The 17,388-nt window shown below is 45.4% G+C and overlaps 1 pseudogene; it reads left to right on the top strand.

Annotated features, from left to right (window-relative positions):
• The first annotated feature begins 5,837 nt into the window (after positions 1-5,837).
• LOC136325530 (rho-associated protein kinase 2 pseudogene) lies at positions 5,838-10,126 on the top strand (annotated as a pseudogene).
• Positions 10,127-17,388: the final 7,262 nt, after the last annotated feature.

The following is a 17,388-nucleotide window of genomic DNA, read 5'->3' as shown; positions in this document are numbered from 1 at the left end:
CTGAGCCCTTACTTTGTGAATCTGACACTTTCTTCAGAAAAAATAGTGCTGAATTATGTCCCAAAGCGAGAGAGAGACAGGTGTGTACGTCCAGTGCCAGCCCTGAGAGCACAGGGAGCGGAGTCCCTCATCATCCCAGGACTGTGAGCCGGTATGAGCAGCTCTGACGCTGTAGTCTAAGAGTAGAGCCATTTCCTCAGAGATCAAGCATGAAGACATGTGGTCTCCTGTCCCTCTTACTTTCTGTCTGTCCCCTGAGGGAGTTCTTCATGCAAACCTAGCCCTGGTGCTAGTTCTCTGTAAGACCTCCCAGGTCCCAGAGCCTGCAGCAAAGAGGGCCAGTGTGTAAGAAGCCACTTCCCTTGGACCAGGATGAAATTTAGGCAAGGAGGAGGAATTTTGTGCAGATTAGCTCTGACAACACTTCCACTTAATCAGCAGTCCAGGTCCTGCAGAGTCAGGAAACTCTGTCCATGTTCCTCCTGCAGGCCCAGGACCCTCAACTATGGGGTCTCAGGTCTCAGGAAGCACAGGGCAGGGTGAGCACTGCCCCCTTCTTCCTGCCCGCACACCACGGCCATCCACACAGTGCAATGTGATCCCCACTGCCTACCTGGGTTTGATAAAAAGAAAGTATTTATTTATTTATTTATTTATTTATTTATTTATTGTGGCAGAGACAGGGAGAGTCAGAGAGAGGGACAGATAGGGACAGACAGACAGGAAGGGAGATAAGAAACATCAATTCTTCCTGGCGTTTCCTTAGTTGTTCATTGATTTTCTCATATGTGCCTTGTTTGTGGGGCTACAGCAGACTGAGTGACCATTTGCTCGAGCCAGCGACCTTGGGCTCAAGCTGGTTAGCCTTGCTCAAATCCGATGAGCCCACACTCAAGCTGGTGACCTCGGGGTCTCGAACCTGGTTGCTCCACATTCCAGTCCCACTTTCCTCGTCAGGCAGTATTAATTTTTATATTAGAAAAAGACTCATGCATGGGACTTCATCAGTATGAAACAAATGTACGTGCAATTAAGTGAATCCTGATGTTCTTAAGATACAAGTACTCTTGGGAACAAGGAAACAGTTGGCATGTGCTGAAATATGGCACCCAGTCCCTTCTTTGTCTGTGACATCAAGACTGACCTTGTGCGGAGCCTCATTATCGCTGAGGGAGGAATGATAAACACACCGAGAGCTTATTTCTGCAAATATTCAGCGTGTGGGGAAAACATTTTTAGGTATAAACAATAACTGTATGGTTATAGTAAAGAGATTGAGGCTGTTGGGGAATGAAAACAATTCAAATTTGAAAGCAGAAATACAGTTATAAAGAAATTTTATGTTAGTCTTAAATATGTAAAATTTCCTCCCTAGAATTGGATCCCTGGAAAATGGAAACTACAGCAAAAACTTTTTTTTGTTGTTGTTAAAATCTTAACATGCAACAGAGTTACGGTCTCATGAGCCAGAGGAAGAAATGTAGAAGGTGAGAGGTGCTGCAGCAGAGGAAGACAAGGAGGGATGAGTGAGGGGTGCTGGCAGTGACAGAGGAGGTCAGGGTCCTATCTCATATGTAGAATAATCCAGACAGAGAGGAAACTGTGTCTATGGCCAGCGTGACTTCTGACTCACAGCTGAGGCTGTGTCATTAGTAACACAAGATTCACACTGGGACATGAGTTCTGTGGGGGAACATGATCATTGTGGTCACCATGTTTTGTTGCAGGAAAAATACTGTGAGATAATAAAAATATATAGTGTGCTCTGCCCTCGATTCCTGTCACAGAAATCCTGAAACACTTTAAGTTCCTGGGCAACGGGAGTGTCCTTCAGCCAATGCAGGGACTCTGGGAGGACTCGTGGAGGAGGGCTGGACGCCGAAGGACCAACCATGATTAGGTTGTTCAGCTTGAGGTTGTTCAGCCTTGTCCCCTATTGTCTTTAAAACAGTGGGCTGAGAGTAGAGTTGATAATTAATCCTGTCAAGGTGATGAAACTCCCATAATAAAAGTCACTAAATCATAAAGTCACTAAGTCATTATGCAGCTTCTGGATTGACTAACCAATCCACAGCAGGAGGGTGACAGGTGCCAACATTACAGGGACAGGAGTTCTGTGCTCAGCACCTTCCCAGACCTCTACCCCGATGTGTCATCACCTGCGTGTCTGCCTGTGTCCTTTACCACGTCCTCTAATAACACAGAAATGTAAGCACATCTTTCCCTGGGTTCCATGAGATGCTCTAGTGCGGTCATCAAGCCCAAACACAGGATCATGGGAACCTCAAGATGGAAAAAATTCAAACAGAAATTGTGGGCAGTAGGAGACCTCCTATGTGTGGTTGGCACCTGAAGTGGGGATAGTCTTGTGGCACAGAGCCCTAATCCTGTGGGTGTGACCCTGTCTCCGTGCAGATAGTGTGAGAATGGAGGGAACTCGTAGGACATACAATGGGTGCATCACAGAAATTCTTGTTGTGGAGAACACTTCCTGCACACTGGGGAGCAGAGTGTCAAAACTAAAAGTTTTAAATGAGTATTAAAGAAGGAATAACAGGAGGAGAACACCAAGTTTTTTTTTTTTCATTACATACTATTTTTATTTGTTCATTTACTTCAGACCCTGAGGGAATGTGTACCTCGAAACTATTATCTCATTTGTGTGTGTGTGTGTGTGTGTGTGTGTGCATTCTCGCGCATGCAGGTGCACGTGTTAGAGAGAGAGAGAGAGAGAGAGATATCTTGGGATGCTCTGTGCTGGCTCAGGTGACAGCCATAAATTCCATGTTATTGTTTTTTTCCTGAAAAACAGGTCTTATCATTAAGAAGCCTCCTGTACAGACATCATTACAGGATTTTCTTAAAACTAATTTAGAGCCAAGACCTAAGGGCCCAGGGGTTTTTGTTTCACTTCCTCGTCATCTGAGACACTGTGAGTAACGGTAGCTGCTCCCACTGCCATGATCTGTAGCACAGTAATAGTCTGCCTCGTCCTCAGGTTGGAGCCCAGAGATGAGCAGGAGTCCCGCATTGGCTGAAGTGTCTTTGGATCCAGAGAAGCGGTTGGGGACCCCGGATCCCAAACTTGTACTTGTATAGTAGTATAGGAGAAACCGGGGAGCGCTCCCTGGCTTCTGCTGGTACCAGTATATGTAGTAGCTGCCAACACTGAAGCCACTGCTCAGGGTGCAGGTGAGTCTGGCTGATGCTCCAGGAGATGCAGAGAGGGAGGGCGGCTGAGTCAGCACAGGCTGGGACAGGGAACCTGCAAATACACACACACCGTCAGTACTGAGGCAGAGATCACAGTGAATTTTTACATTAGTTTGAGCATACAGGGAACAAAGCTGGGAAATGAGGCCTGGTCCCCAAGGGCTGTCCCACCTGAGCAGTGAGAGAGGAGCACGAGGAGGAGAGGGGTCCAGGCCATGGTGCTCACAGCCCTGAGCCCACAGTGGGGCTGGGCTGCCCCAGGCCTCCTTTTCTTCTCCCCCCTCTGCCAGAGGAGGGGCTGTCCATGCAAATGTGTGTCCCTCAGTGACAACCCTGCCCCTCCCTGAGCTCAGCTCACACCTCAGACTGAGGAGGATGGAGGTTGACCTCCCCCTTGGGAGAGCCCTGGGAGGAAGCACCTGCTCCAACAACACAAAGGATTCTCTGCTCAGGGGACTCTGCCAGGTCAGAGAGGACACAGCTGTGAGTTCCCACAGTGAGCATAGCGCTTCACACACAGGCCAGGCTCCTTTGACTGACTAGCCTCACTGAGGACTTCTGTTTTTATTGTCATGCAAGCAAGGAACACTAGATCATCTTTTTGAATTTTCCTGATTGCTTCAGGAAACCAGTAAGGGGATGAGTTTGACCCCATAAAGATAGACAATGGTGAGAACATGAGGCCTCCTGGGTTGTAATACAAGTGACAGCAGAATACAAAACTTGACTGAGTGTTGGTCACAGTCAGAGACAGGGCAGTGATGGGCCACCAGAAGGAGTACACCTTGCGTGCATGTGACAAGGAAAGTGACTATTTACTTATGAGTTGGTTTGTCTACCCTTCTTCACATAACACAATTGTAAGATTCTACAACATACCCAGATTCTGTAGGAGTCATTGAAATCATGTAACACGGAGTGTAAACACAGACACCTCGTGTCATCTGGTGTTCCCATTCTGGCTTTATTGGGGTGATTTACAAAAACTAATTTCCAAGGTAAAGAATACATCCGGGTTTCAACAGCAGTTTTGTTCCTTCTGGATGGTGTAGGCTTCTGTGCATGTAGAAGGGGTGTTTGTGTGTGATCTGTGTGTGTGATTCTGAGTGTGCCTACATGCATGTCCCACTAAGAAAAAAATTGCCAGTGTCAACCTCTGAATAAGAGAAATCTCATAAACCATGTTCTATGTATCTGAAAAGTTTACCAAATTTCATATACACATTGTATGTGAACTACATCTCAAGAGTTTACAGAAAATCTATCACCACCTGGGGACATGCTCTAAGTAGACAAGCTGTGTTTCAGAATCACCACTCTATTAGGTGAGTAACAGCGACACTTACTCATGACCATAGAGCCCTGCAGGCCTCTGTCCATCTGGCACCTCAATCTGACCGGTCACAATGGAGAAAAGCAGCTTCAGCGTCACATTTCTCATGTGACAGAGATTGAAAGTTGGGTGAATCATGTGGGGTTGCTCTTTCTGTGATGGGGAACCAAGAAGTGTGATCTAGTCCTTGTTTCAAATCCAAGCATTTTCTCTCAAGCCTGCCGAGTCTGTGGACAGACGTGCACATGAAATCTTGCGTCCAGCATCTGGAGAACCATGAGCATTTCCCACCTGAGCCTGCTGCCTGCGTGGCAGAGACCAGGCTGGGACATCTTATCAGAAGAGTTCAGTAGAAAGACAGGAATGAAAGACATGGAAACAACCAAAGTGCCCCTCGATAGAGGACTGGGTAAGGAAGATGTGGTATATGTACACAGTGGAATACTACTCAGCCGTGAGAAATAATGATATATTGCCATTTACCTTGAGCACATTATACTAAGTGAAATAAGTAAATCAGAAAAAGCTAAGAATTATATGATTTCACACATAGGTTGGATATAAAATTGACATTCACCGATGTAGATAAAAGTGAAGTGGTTACCAGGGAAGGAGGGTGGGGGAAGGGAAGTAAAGAGGGACAAATATATGGTGACAGAAAATGATTTGACTTTGGGTGATGGGCACACACACAACAGTCTAAATGCTGTATAAATGTTTACCTGAAACATATGTACTCTTATTGGTCAATGTCATCACATTAATTTTAATTTCTAAATAATAATAATTTATAAAAATAGGCGTGACTAGGCGCGCCTGCGCCCGCGGCCGGAGGGGCTTGTGGATAGCGGCTGAGCGCGGCTGGGGACGGGCGCCGCGCGGGAGTGTGTGCGGGCAGGAGGCTGGTGGGACTGGGGCGGCTGGCGGCGACCATGGGAGCGGGCTGGCGGCGGCCCTAGCTATCTGAGCCTGGGTTTCATTCTCTGCGGGTCCGGGCACGACGGGGCGCTCGGACCCCGCTTTCCCGCTCCCGCCCTCGGAGTCGTGCGGGGCCGCGCGCAGCGCGGAGGTGCGGGGACGCCGCCGCCTGCTACGCGCCGCTCTGGCCCGGCCAGGGCGGCCCCCTGCACAGCGCCGGGCCCGGAGCATTACGGAGCCCCGGAACCGGAGCGAGAGGCGGGCGGTGGGCCCGGCCGGAACCCCGCCAGGAGCCGGCGGGTCGAGGACGGCACTAGGCCCCGAGGCGGCCGGGCCGGAGCGTGGGCAGCGGGATTGCGAGCCGGGCGGCGGCATGAGCCGGCCCCCGCCGACGGGGGAAAATGCCCGGCGCCCCGGAGTTCGTGTCGGGGGACGGGGCGGACGCCAGCGGCCAGAGGAAGCTGGAGGCGCTGATCTGAGACCCTCGCTCGCCCATCAACGTGGAGAGCCTGCTGGATGGCTTAAATTCCTTGGTCCTTGATTTGGATTTTCCTGCTCTCAGGAAAAACAAGAATATAGATAATTTCTTAAATATAATAGATATGAGAAAATTGTGAAAAAAATCAGAGGTCTACAGATGAAGGCAGAAGACTACGATGTTGTAAAAGTTATTGGAAGAGGTACTTTGGGGGAAGTCCAGTTGGTTAGTCATAAAGCATCACAGGTTTATGCTATGAAGCTTCTTAGTAAGTTTGAAATGATAAAAATATCAGATTCTGCTTTTTTCTGGGAAGAAAGAGGTATTATGGCCTTTGCCAACAGCCCCTGGGTGGTTCACTTTTTTGTGCCTTTCAAGATGATGAGTATCTGTACGTGGTAATGGAGTACATGCCTGGTGGAGACCTAGTAAACCTTATGAGTAACTACGACGTGCCTGAGAAACGGGCCAAATTTTATACAGCTGAGGCTGTCCTGGCTCTGGATGCCGTACACTCAATGGGGCTAATTCACAGAGACGTAAAGCCCGACAACATGCTTTTGGATAAACATGGACATCTAAAATTAGCAGACTTTGGCACGTGTATGAAGATGGATGAAACAGGCATGGTACATTGTGATACAGCAGTTGGAACACCTGATTATATATCACCTGAGGCTATGAAATCACAAGGGGGTGATGGTTACTACGGACGTGAATGTGATTGGTGGTCTGTGGGTGTTTTCCTTTTTGAGATGCTGGTGGGGGATACTCCATTTTATGCAGATTCACTTGTAGGAACATACAGCAAAGTTATGGATCATAAGAATTCACTGTGTTTCCCCGATGACGCAGAAATTTCTAAACATGCGAAAAATCTCATCTGTGCCTTCCTAACAGATAGGGAGGTACGCCTTGAGAGAAATGGGGTAGAAGAAATCAAACAACATCCTTTCTTTAAGAATGGTCAATGGAATTGGGATAACATCAGAGAGACGGCAGCTCCAGTGGTACCTGAACTCAGCAGTGACATAGACAGTAGCAATTTTGATGACATTGAAGATGATAAAGGAGATGTAGAGACGTTCCCAATTCCTAAAGCTTTTGTGGGAAATCAGCTGTCCTTTATAGGATTTACCTACTACAGAGAAAATGTGTTATTAATTGATTGTCCCTCTTGTAGAGAAAATGATTCCATACAATCAAGGAAAATGAAGAAAGTCAAGAGATTCAGAAAAAACGGTACACATTGGAGGAGCACCTTACCAGCGAGATCCAGGCTAAGGAGGAGATGGAGCAGAAGTGCAAATCTGTTAATACTCGCCTAGAGAAAGTTGCAAAGGAGCTAGAAGAAGAGATTACCTTAAGGAAAACTGTGGAGTCGGCGTTAAGACAGCTAGAGTGAGAAAAGGCCCTTCTGCAGAACAAAAATGCTGAGTATCAGCGGAAGGCCGATCACGAAGCAGACAAGAAACGAAATTTGGAAAATGATGTTAATAGTTTAAAAGATCAACTTGAAGATTTGAAAAAAAGAAATCAGAACTCTCAACTATCCACTGAGAAAGTAAATCAACTCCAGAGACAACTGGATGAAACCAATGCTTTGCTGAGGACAGAATCAGATACTGCCTCCTGGTTGAGAAAAAACCCAGGTAGAAAGTTCAAGACAGATCCAGCAGCAGGAATAGAAAAACAGAGATCTACAAGATAAAAACTGCCTGTTGGAGACTGCCAAGTTAAAGCTTGAAAAGGAATCTATCAACCTTCAGTTGGTTCTAGAATCTGAGAGGCGGGACCAAACCCATGGATCCGAGATAATTAATGATTTACAAGGTAGAGTATCTGGCCTAGAAGAAGATTTAAAGAGTGGGTAAATCTTATTAGCGAAAGTAGAGATGGAAAAGAGACAACTACAGGAAAGATTCACTGACTTGGAAAAGGAAAAGAACAACATGGAGATAGATAGGACATACCAATTAAAAGCTATACAGCAGAGCTTAGAACAAGAAGAAGCTGAACGTAAAGCTACAAAAGCACGGCTGGCAGATAAAAACAAGATTTATGAATCCATTGAAGAAGCTAAATCAGGAGCCATGAAAGAAATGGAGAAAAAGCTCTTGGAGGAAAGGATTTTAAAACAGAAAGTGGAAAACTTGTTATTGGAAGCTGAGAGAAGATGCTCCATATTAGACTGTGACTTCAAACAGTCCCAGCAGAAGATAAACAAGCTCCTTAAACAGAAGGACATGCTAAATGAAGACGTTAGAAACTTGACATTAAAAATAGAGCAGGAAACACAGTAGAAGCGCTGCCTCACACAAAATGACTTGAAGATGCAAACGCAGCAAGTCAACACACTGAAAATGTCAGAAAAGCAGTTAAAACAAGGGAACAATCATCTTATGGAAATGAAAATGAACTTGGAAAAACAGAATGCTGAACTTCGAAAAGAACGTCAGGATGCAGATGGGCAGATAAAAGAGCTCCAGGATCAGCTTGAAGCAGAACAGTATTTCTCGACCCTCTATAAAACACAGGTTAGGGAACTTAAAGAGGAATGTGTAGTAAAGACCAAACTTGGTAAAGAGTTACAGCAGAAGCAGGAATTACAGGATGAAAGGGACTCTTTGGCTGCCCAGCTGGAGATCACCCTGACAAAGGCAGACGCGGAGCAGCTGGCACGCTCCATTGCTGAGGAGCAGTATTCTGATCTGGAGAAGGACATCATGAAGGAGCTGGAGATCAAGGAGATGATGGCAAGGCACAAGCAGGAACTCAGTGAGAAGGACGCCACGATCGCGTCTCTTGAAGAAACTAATAGAACACTAACTAGTGATGTTGCCAATCTTGCAAATGAGAAAGAATAATTAAATAAATTGAAAGATGCCCAAGAACAACTCTTAAGGCTGAAGGAGGAGGAGACGAGTGCAGCAGCTATTAAAGCGCAATTTGAGAAGCAGCTGCTAACAGAGAGAACACTGAAGACCCAAGCTGTGAATAAGCTGGCTGAGATCATGAATCGGAAAGAGCCTGTCAAGCGTGGCAGCGACATAGACGTGCGGAGGAAGGAGAAGGAGAACTGGAAGCTGCACATGGAGCTGAAGTTGGAGCGTGAGAAGCTGACCCAGCAGATGATCAAGTATCAGAAGGAGCTGAATGAAATGCAGGCTCAAATAGCTGAAGAGAGCCAGATCCGCATTGAACTACAGATGACACTGGACAGTAAGGACAGCGACATTGAGCAGTTGCGGTCACAGCTGCAGGCCTTACACTTGGGCATGGACTGTTCCAGCATCAGCAGTGGACCTGGGGATGCGGAGGCAGACGATGGTTTTCCAGAATCAAGACTAGAGGGGTGGCTTTCAATGCCCACAAGAAACAACACGAAGAAGTTTGGCTGGGTCAGGAAGTATGTGATTGTGAGCAGTAAGAAGATTCTTTTCTATGACAGTGAACAAGATAAAGAACAATGTAACCCTTACATGGTTCTGGACATAGACAAGTTGTTTCATGTCCGACCAGTCACCCAGACAGATGTGTACAGAGCAGACGCTAAAGAGATTCCAAGGATATTCCAGATTCTGTATGCCAATGAAGGAGAAAGTAAGAAGGAACAAGAGTTTCCAGTGGAGCTAGTGGAAGAAAAGTCAAACTATATTTGCCACAAGGGACACGAATTCATTCCTACTCTCTATCACTTCCCAACCACTGTGAGGCTTGCATGAAGCCGCTGTGGCACATGTTCAAGCCTCCCCCTGCTTTAGAGTGCCGTCGCTGCCATATTAAATGTCACAAAGATCACATGGACAAAAAGGAGGAGATCATAGCACCATGCAAAGTGTATTACGATATTTCCATGGCAAAGAATCTGTTGATATTAGCCAATTCTACAGAAGAGCAGCAGAAGTGGGTGAGTCGGTTGGTGAAAAAGATACCTAAAAAGGCTTCGGCACCAGACCCCTTTGCACGGTCATCTCCTCAAACTTCAATGAAGATTCAGCAAAACCAGTCTATTAGACGGCCAAGTCGACAGCTTGCCCCAAATAAGCCAAGCTAACTGCCTTCTATGAATGCAGTCATTATTCAAGGTTGTCATATTCTTCGAGTTAAAACAAGACTGAAATGTGATGGCCCAAAGTTTATTAAAAAGCTATATTTTCCTGAGAGACTGATATACACACACACACACACATATACACATATATAGTCCCTTTATTTCTGCAATATAAATTATAAATCTTACAGAGTTTTTTCTGGGCTCTTTGGAGCAACAGGTTGAACCAACAGTGATTGGTTAATATAGTAAGAACATATGTAACTCTTCCAAACCCGTTCCGTAAAGTTCTCTTGGCAGTCACTCACACTACATTGCACAAAAGGCTTGAGAAGCATTAAAGGAGTCATCTTTTCAGCTTCAACAGAGAGATTTCACCAGCGTGTTTAGAAGAAGAATCTGGAAATGGATTTCACTACAGTGACCTAGACTGCATCTTTTTAAGAAGTGACCATTATTCTGCACACGTGTATGTATGTGTGTGTGTGTCCATACATATATGTAGTACACCACACATATATAGTACTGTAATACTACAAGAGGGTTTTCTAAACCTCCCACTTTATTTTTTATACTCAATCAGATATCATTACTACAGCAGTAACTATGCACTTGTAAAAAGCCATAACATTGGGTTTGTGTCACTCATTGTGTATACCTGATGTAGCTACATGTTCATGTTGCTGTAACAAAAAGTTTGATTTTATTATATCAGTTTCCAAATGCTTCATGATAGGCAACCTGACCCCTTGTGAATGCCTTAATTTAATTTTTTTCTAAGCCTCAGCCCTTTTCTGTATTAAAAAAAAAAAAATAGGCCTGACTAAGCAGTGATGCAGTGGCGAAAGCATCAGAATCAGATGCAGAAGACCCAGGTTTGAAACCCCGAGGTACTGAATTGAGTGCAGGCTCATCAGCTTGAGCATAGGGTCGCTGGCTTGGGCATGGGATCCCAGACATGACCCTATGGTTGCTGGCTTCAGCCCAGAAGTCGCTGGCTTGAACCCAAGGTCACTGGCTTGAGCCCAAGGTCTCTGACTTGAGCCCAAGGTTGCTGGCTTGAGCAAGGGGTCACTCACTCTGCTGTAGCCCCCTCTCATCAATTCACATGAGAAAATAATCAATGAACAACTAAGGTGCTGCAACAAAGAATTGATGCTTCTTTTCTCTCTCCCTTGTTGTCTGTCCCTATCTCTTCCTCTCTATCTATCTCACAAAAAAAGATTGGAATGGACAGAAGATTCACAGATCCATGGAAGAGCCTCTGAACCCTGGTTCTTGAGGGACAAATAACTGTAGATATTTCTCCAAGTCTGGTGTTGGTCACATGAGGTGAGAGCGAGTCAAAAGTCCAGGCTGGGGATCAGATGGAAGGCTTCTATCTCATTTGCTTCCAGGGTTAGAGCCCTGGGTTAATACAAGGATCCCTTCAAATCTCAACTAGTCATAACCCCCTTCTTCTTTTTCCCATTCTATCCTCAGACAGCAGCCCCGGGTCATCACAGAGAATGAGTGACCAGATCTAGAGCCAAAAAACCAATACGAGACGCTGAGGGTTGGGGATCACCAGCATCACTGTTTGGGACTCCTGTGGGAGCAGTTGGTGTCAGCCCAACTCTGCTGCTCTATCTGGTGCCAAAGGCGTTGACATTAAACCAGAGCCTGGGCGTCTGAGTCAGACAGAGTACGCGCAGAACCCTGGAAGGGACCACGTGGCACATCACTGCTGGAGAGCCTGGCACTGTGAAGGCACAAGGACCCTGTGTGATATCAGTAACTTATGTCTGTCATTTACTGATTCCTGTAACAAGAGGAATTTGTAGTAACAATTTAGCTTACAGGCACCTCCACACCTTCTCAAGGGAATGCATGTGTAAATGAGTAATAATGTAAATAATAAAAGTGCTTATATACCCTGACTTTCAGTGTTAACATTTTTACTGTGTTGTTATGTAAAAAAATACTTCACCACTTGTTCAAATGTTCTTTTTTATTCATTGTTGAATTTTGTAATTATTTGTCCTTCAAATATATATATAATTATAATTGGGTCAAGATAATGTATATTATGAAATAATTTAAAAACTATATAATATTTTTATTCATTGTAGCCTAGATTTATTCTTTTAATAAATTTTCAATTCACTCTCCAGTCCCCTATGTACATGGCGGTAGTCTGCATTACTTAAAAATTAAATTGTTGGCCCTGGCCGGTTGGCTCAGCGGTAGAGCATCGGCCTAGCGTGCGGAGGACCCGGGTTCGATTCCCGGCCAGGGCACACAGGAGAAGCGCCCATTTGCTTCTCCACCCCTCCGCCGCGCTTTCCTCTCTGTCTCTCTCTTCCCCTCCCGCAGCCAAGGCTCCATTGGAGCAGAGATGGCCCGGGCACTGGGCATGGCTCTGTGGCCTCTGCCTCAGGCGCTAGAGTGGCTCTGGTCGCAATATGGCGACGCCCAGGATGGGCAGAACATCGCCCCCTGGGGGGCAGAGCACCGCCCCTGGTGGGCGTGCCAGGTGGATCCCGGTCGGGCGCATGCGGGAGTCTGTCTGACTGTCTCTCCCTGTTTCCAGCTTCAGAAAAATGAAAAAAAATAAAAAAAATAAAAAAAATAAAAAAAATAAATAAAAAATAAAATTGTTTCCACATCATGGAATAGCTTCCTTTTTAAAAACATCTATTATTGATCTGATACATCCCTGGTTGCCATTTTTCACAGTCATTGTGTCAGCAGCCGGGATGAATGGTCCAAATTAAATGTTAGCGATGATGGTGTTTTTTATTTTTAGGAAAAATATTCGTCTCTAGAAAAAACATGCACAGTCAATAAGACATTGAGGAGTATTCTTTATTTCTTTATGTGTATATTTACTTTTATAAAACCAGGAGTAGTAATTGAATGTAATTGGTAGCATTTAAGCATGTATTAAAAATGTTATGTGTATTTTTCCAGTTAAAACGTTTGCAATTTTTAAAAATCATCAAAAATAGACTCATTTCACCATCATTACTGACCCCCTCTTTGGTTCACTGTGAAGCTTTACATTCACAAAATTCTCATGTTTCATTCCCAACATCTGCTATGGAGACTTTACCTTCCATTTCCAGAATCTTCCAAGGAACTGATGGACTTAAGGAAGGTGCCTTGCACGTTGAAATGACAAGGACAGTGGGCTCCCTTTTGCCTCATAAACTGTCACAAATTTCACCCACTCTGAGCAGAACCACGCCCTGACACCCTGACTCGGCCATAAGATGAGGGGCACATCCAGGACTAAGCACGTGGGTCTCAGGCATTGAGGTTTCACTTTCCCGCCAGCTGAGATGACCTCTGTGACTCAGAGCAGTGTCCCCTGGTTTCCTGATTCTGCGGGAATCCCAGTACTTACAAGGGAGCCTGGTATCTGAGGGCAGGAGCTTACAGGGAACACATCTGCTCAGAGCTGAGGGTTGGGTCAGAAGACCAGGCAGGGAGGGGACTTCCTGTGTCCTCCTGTGGACAGGAAGGGAGCCACCAGACAGGGGTTGGATGCAGATGAGGAAAATACATCCTTGGATTCTTGACAAAGACCTCAGATTAGATTGCATGGGATCCTTCTGGTTTGATTCTGGTCGGTCCTTAACCCCTGAGCTGAGGACATTGGCATCCACCTCCCACTAACCCTTCCATTCATTACCATTTATTACCGGGAGGAAATCTGTGTCCCCAAGATAAAGTGTCTGTCTGCTGAGAAGTAACCAGATTGGGAACATGAGATTAGAAACATTTCTGTTATCCTCAAAGCCAGAGACCTTTGGTGAGTCTTCAGGTCCTCAGGGGGCAGTCAGAGAATTACCAGCAGTCACCTCTGCTGTGAAGTCAGAGGAAGGAAAGTGACCACAGAGAGATGAGACCACAGAGGGAGGGGGAGGGGTTGTATCTTCATTCTTCACAGATCTGCAACACATCGTTAAATCATTCTCTATCACATCCTACTGATCAGCCTTTACTTGGGACAGGGTCTCAGAGACCCATGGGAAGCACCCCTTGCCAGACCGGAAGCCAGAGGTTCCATGTCAGAAGGCTCAGAGACAGAACTCCCAGGCCCACGGCTGGAGGGCTGCTGCCCGGTGCTCTTGCTGCCAGGCCGCCCTGTCCACGTCGTACTGCTGCTTCTGCTGTAGAGGATCGCGTTCCTGATTGTCACCTCACTCCGATAAAAGACTGTGTGTGTCCTTGCAACTTGCTGAGTAAGACTTCTCATCCAGTGTCTCAAAACTGACTTCCGGTCCTGAGTGTATTTCCAGGGCTTACAAATGGAACCTGCATCTGTGAATCCTGGATGGAAAATCAAAGACCTTTCTCACACAAACACAATTCACTTCTGGGATGGAAGCTGCTGTCCCCGCCTCTCCTTGGTGTGGTTCCTGCAGCCCCCCTCCCCACCCCCCATGCAGCAGGTCTCAGGGAAGCAGAGAAAGTTATTCCAGGGCCTCTGTTTCAGTTACATCTTTTTTTACAGTTTCCATTTCTTGGCTGAAATTTTCTGCCTCATCCTCATTGAAAGTGTATTTTATCTGAAGACTTTGCCATTAGTTTTATATTCAATTTAGGAAAAGCTGTCATCTTAACCACATTTTGTTATTTTGAACCAAAAACTGAGATATCTACTTAAGTTTAATTTCCTTGCAATGTTTTATACTTTTCACTATATAAGACGTTCAATTTTTTCAGAATTATCCTTAAGTATTTAATACACATGTTGTTTAAACAAAGTACTGTTGTTATTTTTGAAATTTTGATGGCTCTCTGCTCGTATATAGAATACAGTTAATTCAGCATGTTGGCTGTATCACAACATTCAGATGGGAGCACTCAGACCAGAATCACCTCAGTCCCTCTGTGACCCTCAGCTGTGCTTGGTCTGAATCAGCCTCTTTGTCCCCCACAGTGTCTCCTATGGGAAATGTCTGTCTCTGAGCAAGGAATTGTAGCCTGTGATAACATGGACACGCCAAGAACATATGAGCAAGAAATCCATCTAAAAGTTGAACTGAAGGGAAAAAAATAATTAAAAGAACCGGAGACAAGGATGTGACACTGGCACAAATACTGGTCCCAGGAACAGCAGGTGCTGGATGACGATCTGACAACACGAGTCACGGCTGAGCCAGACATGGTCACAGCCCAGCAGGGATGATTGTACCAGGTCGGGAGAACAGAGAGGAGGTTTGTCTCACACCCTTGTGGGTCTGGAACACTGTGTAACTGTTAGCCTTGCCGTCCCAGGTAGCACAGTAACAGACTGCTTCATCTCAGGCTGCAGCTCAGTGATGTGCAGGGCACCTGAGTTGGTTGATGAGTATTTGGATCCAGATAAATGACTGGGGACCTCGTAGCCCTGGTGCTTATATGAGTCTGTGTAGTACAGGGGGTACCGGGGAGCACTCCCTGGCTTCCGCTGGTGCCAGACTGTACCGTAGTCACCAACACTGAAGCCACTGCTCAGGGTGCAGGTGAGTCTGGCTGATGCTCCAGGAGATGCAGAGAGGGAGGGTGGCTGAGTCAGCACAGGCTGGGACAGGGAACCTGCAAATACACACACTGTCAGCATTGAGGCAGAGACCAGGGTGAAGTTTTACATTAGTTTGAGCATACAGAGAACAAAGCTGGGAAATGAGGCTTGATCCCCAAGCGCTGTCCCCACCTGCGCAGTGAGAGAGGAGCACGAGGAGGAGAGGGGCCCAGGCCATGGTGCTCACAGCCCTGAGCCCACAGTGGGGCTGGGCTGCCCCAGGCCTCCTTTTCTTCTCCCTCCTCTGCCAGAGGAGGGGCTGCCCATGCAAATGTGTGTCCCTCAGTTACTGCCCAGCCCCTCCCTGAACCCTGGGGTTGAGCTCAGCTCACACCTCCGACTGAGGAGGATGGATGTGGCTTTATTGCTTGGGGGAGTCTTGGGTGGAAGCACCTACCCAGGGAAAAAGAAAATAAAAAGGTCCCTGTGCACACTACTTCACCAGGACAGAGATCACAGGGCTGCTGAGTCTCCATCAGTGATCACAGGACCAGACTTAAGGTCCATGGTTATTTATTTATTACTATTATTATTGTATTTTTTAACTTCTTTAGTGAATGTTCCTCACTGAGCAGTTGTGTCAAGACCACAGGGCAACCCAGCAGTGCTCCCCCTTGGTCAAACATGTAAGAATGGAAAATTTATAAGAATTAAGAGATAACCTCTATTAAAATAGATAAAATGCATGCTTTTCTTGAAACATGCTATTGGGCAAACCAATGTGTTACAAGTGTGTTAGGTTTGCTCGCTTGCACTTTGCCTAAATATTGCCTGAGCACGGGGCAACGCCATGTGTGTACAGTCTATGTGAGACTGGTGCTTGCCCTCAGGGCGGCAGATTGCAGGTTGTGGATTGCCTGCCTGCTTGGGAGGGGCCATTGTTTGCTACTGTTTGCCAGAGAAGGGGTTTGTTCCCCCAGCCTGTTTTGCTGGAGAGTCTGGAGAGAGAGAGAGAAGCAGTTCTTTCCTGCCTGTTTATTTGTCCACCTTTGTGAGACTTTAATAAACAGAATGGCCCACCATACTCTGGCTCTACAGTTCCTTTACCGTCTGTCTGAATCCAATGTGAACCTGCATGACCAGCGTCACTGGCCTTACACATACAAAATTGGCTCTAGTAGAAATATAGCAATTATCAAAACAATTTCTGTAGAAAAATTAAAAATGTAATGAAATACTTCACTGAATGCCATAAGATACACACATTTTCACAGGGAACCTTGACCAAACCTTCAAAGATTAGGGGGTTCCAATTATATTCTTCATATTTTCCAGAATACTTAAAAGAATATAGCTGTCATAGTATTTGGTTATAGAACTGATAAACACACATTACTTATAAATGAAGCATAAAGGAAAATTACAGTCCATTACCATGAAATATTGCTACAAATGTTTAAAATAAGAGAGCCCAGTAACATATAAATAATTCTATACAGTATTATGAAGTGTGATTTATTCTAATGATACAAATTTTGTTTAATATTAAGAAATATTTTAATATAAAACAATATATTTATATATCAATAAATATGATCATAGTGGCTTGATTCATTCCAGCAAGGCTCTTTTATCAGATTTAATAGCAGCTCCTAAAAAGCCATTTAAAATACAAATACATGCATTTATAATATTCTAATAAACACTCACGTATGTGTATAACTTAGCACTAAATAAAGTATTTTAGTTAATGAATTGAGGAAGGGGCATTCACAAAAATCAGCAACAGGCAAAGGTGACCTTTATCTCCATCATTATTCACAGCATTCTGCACGTACTCCTGCCCTCCATGCCGGGGTCCTCACAGACCAGAAGGAGAAGGAGGAGACAAACCTTAG

Source organism: Saccopteryx bilineata, chromosome 2 (genome assembly GCF_036850765.1).
Source record: "Saccopteryx bilineata isolate mSacBil1 chromosome 2, mSacBil1_pri_phased_curated, whole genome shotgun sequence".
Classification (NCBI taxonomy): Eukaryota; Metazoa; Chordata; class Mammalia; order Chiroptera; family Emballonuridae; genus Saccopteryx; species Saccopteryx bilineata.
The sequence above is the reverse complement of the archived record's forward strand: the minus strand, read 5'-3'. Positions and strand labels throughout refer to the sequence as shown.